This window comes from Eurypyga helias, unplaced genomic scaffold (genome assembly GCF_000690775.1).
Source record: "Eurypyga helias isolate BGI_N326 unplaced genomic scaffold, ASM69077v1 scaffold11875, whole genome shotgun sequence".
Taxonomy (NCBI): Eukaryota; Metazoa; Chordata; class Aves; order Eurypygiformes; family Eurypygidae; genus Eurypyga; species Eurypyga helias.
This window is the reverse complement of record NW_010253446.1, coordinates 28077-31445: the sequence shown is the minus strand read 5'-3', so window position 1 is coordinate 31445 and position 3369 is coordinate 28077.

The following is a 3369-nucleotide window of genomic DNA, read 5'->3' as shown; positions in this document are numbered from 1 at the left end:
TCCTGGCTTCGTAGCTAACTTAGAAATGACCATCTCATGCCAATGCTTGCATTAATCTAGTTGCTTGCTGTGGTCTTCGGAAGGGGACGCTAGTAAACGTAGATGGGCCACAGTCAAAATGAGATTTACATCAAGTCTTTAACAGGTAAACCTAGTGATTCTAGGGTTAAACAGGATTTTTGACTTCATCTATCAACTTCCTAAATGTAAACTTGGGTCTCTGGCAGATGCGATTTGGCAGATTTCTACAAGGGCCTGTAGTGACAGGACAGGGAGTAACGGGTTTAAATGGAAAGCGGGGAGGTTTAGATTAGATATCAGGAAGAAATTCTTCATGGAGAGGGTTGTGAGGCACTGGCACAGGTTGCCCAGAGAAGCTGTGGATGCCCCATCCCTGGAAGTGTTCAAGGCCAGGCTGGATGAGGCTTTGAGCAACCTGGTCTAGTGGAAGGGGTCCCTGCCCCTAGCAAAGGGATTGGAACTAGATGGTCTGTAAGGTCCCTTAGAACCTAAACTGTTCTGTGATTCTGTGTGTTACGGTGGCCAGTCTGGTTCTACCAAGTTCAGACAACTGGCTGGAGAAAACCAAATGGTAGTTTATGCAACCTGTTACTGCCTTGGTCTGATGTTAGCTGCCATTCAGGTTTTTTTGTTTAGGCTGTTTTTTCTTCAGTTTTGCTGGTTTACTGCTAGCATCCTTAACCACGTCATCTGTGACAAAACAATAACTGAAATCATAGTACATCTGGCAGTACTTGGGTGGAGGGAGACTTTTTACTGGAGCTGCTTTCAAGATTCTTTGAAGCAGACTCCTTTGTTCTGATCTGATTATTCTAGTGCATTGATCTAAATTGCCAAATGGTACCAAAATAGATGTTTGCTAACATTGTTAGCTTGTTTATCCAGTCCTCCTTTGTTGCTTCTTTCCTGCTTCTTGATTTCTCTGCCGTGATCTGTGGTGCTTTTTTGCTGCTGTTAGGAGAGCATCATATTGGGTATTACAGTAAAACAGGCACTATTCCAATCAAGCTCAAGGTTCCAGTGGGGAGCACTAGATGCTGCAGAAGCATCCTCTGCAGCAACAGGAAGGTAGAATATGTAACTTCTTTTAAAGTGACTGTGCATTGAGACCTCCTTTAAAACCGAAATAGAGTTTTATGTGACAGTTTGCCAAAAACTGCATAGTCCTTACTTGTTATGTGTTTGATTGGGATACCTTTGTTCCGACTTTTATCTGTGCTATAACCTGTCGATGGTATTGGGACTGCAGATAGCCACATTAAACAGTTTCCTGATTCAGTTTAATACAGTTGCCTTTTTTTTTTTACTGAGAGGGTTTATTTTGGATGCTGCCAAATACAAGAATTTTAACTATGTTCTTAATAGTACCACTAGCTGACTCTGTACAGATACCTAACATAGACAGGGCAATACTGAATTTAAGTTAACACTAAACTGAATAGAGTTGAAGACAGGATTAAACCTAGGTTTGTTTTCTCTTGTCTTTTAATGTGACTGACTTGCTTTTCCTTGAAGAACTTATTTGCTTTTCTTACTTTCTAATACATAAAGCCAGAGAGAACTTTTCAAAGTCTGATTTTATCATATGGTTTGCATTCTATCCCAGACATAGCAAGTTCATTAAGATCGTTATCTTTGCATATTAAAAATTAGTTAGTGCACTCTGTTTTAATGCATTTTAAAATGCATCAAGAATCACTTTGTTCTGGTATTTTGTTCAAGTATGGGGGAGATTCTGTAGCAGAAGAGCTTTATTGTCCAGAGGGCTGTGATTTTTCTCACCAGAACAAGCCTTGTCAATATTGAACCAGTACTGTCAAAATCGGTTTAATTACAGCTGATGTTAATAAAAAGGAGAATTGTGACTTTTGCTAAATGGCCTTGACAGTATGAGCTATGTAAAATGCTTTCACACTGCCAAACCTGATTCCCATCTGTGATGAAATTGTGGATTCTGCAGGTGAGGGGGTATCAGCAGATGTTTTTCTGTCTGACATCAGTGAGGCCTTGGACTTCATCTCCCATAGTACCCTTATAAACAAATCCATGAAATAGTTCACTGAGGCAGGCAGTATAACGAGGTGGCTGAACTGCGGGTCTCAAAGACTTGTGCTTAGGAGTACAAAGTACTGAGGCAGCTGGCTACTTGTGGCATCCTGTCAAGGCTTGATGCTGGAGGAAATGCTGTCCAGCTTCTGTATTAGTGAACTGGATGAGGGGACAACACATCCTCAGCACGTTTGCAGATGATACAGAATTGATGGGAGCAATCAATACACGGGAGGTCAGGGAGACTGTTGAGAGGGACCTCAACAGCCCCTGCTCTTTGGATATCAAACATGTAATGGCCCTGCTTTGAGCAGGGTGTCAGACAACCTAAATTGCTGTCTGTTGCTTTGAGCTTTCTGCCTGCTATGCCCCCCAAGAAGCAAACAGCAAAATTGATCATCTTAATGTGACAGGCTGCAGCCCGCTGTGGTATAGGAATTAATTTGCAGTCTGTTAAGCTGCCCCAGGCTTGAGAGCAGAGGTCCAGGGGGAGCACGGTTTCAGTGCTGTCAGGAGAACCTTACTACCTACTCCACCTTAATGAGTGCTGGAGTCTGAGTTCCCCATACATGATGGAAATGAACAGAAGCCTTTTGCAGTTTGAGGGGTGGTAGTTATTCCAACACACACACGAGTTTTATTTCTAAACAATTGTTTGTAGGTATTCATATGGCAACATAGAAAAACAACTTTTGAGTAATGAGTTTTGGGTGTATATATGCTGCCTTTAAGATGCATAGTGCTTACTGCTTTCAGGACCATATCAAAGGCGATGTCCTGAAGATAGCTGTATCAGCAAGGTGGCAGGAGAGAGGAAATGTAAAACTGTTCCTGAAAGTAGACAAGTGAAAATAAATGCTAACATTTTCAAATTTACTTGCATTAGGTGCTGAACTGTAGAGGTGAATGTCTAAAAAATGGGATTTCAGTCCCTTAATTAGGAATTTCTGAAAAAAAAACCCCAAGTATATATGTTCCCAGATATGCTCTTCAGGCTTTTGTATTTGGAAAATATGGATGTAAGCTGAGTTTTATGGTGATGCCATAGGGGGGAAAGGGTCAGTCATAACATTTTTATATGATAAGAGAATGGGTTTTGTATGGTGTTAAATTCCAGTTGTTAATGATGCAGTAAATTTTAAGGGGAAAAAGGCATGTTTTGACAACCTGTAATTCATATTAAGGAGATAGAGGTAATAATTAAGAAAAGTAGCCTACTAGTGAGGAGTGTAAAACTAAAAACTTAACATGTGTTTCTGAATTTTGGGGTTGTTTTTTCCTCTTTCTAAACAGACTTTG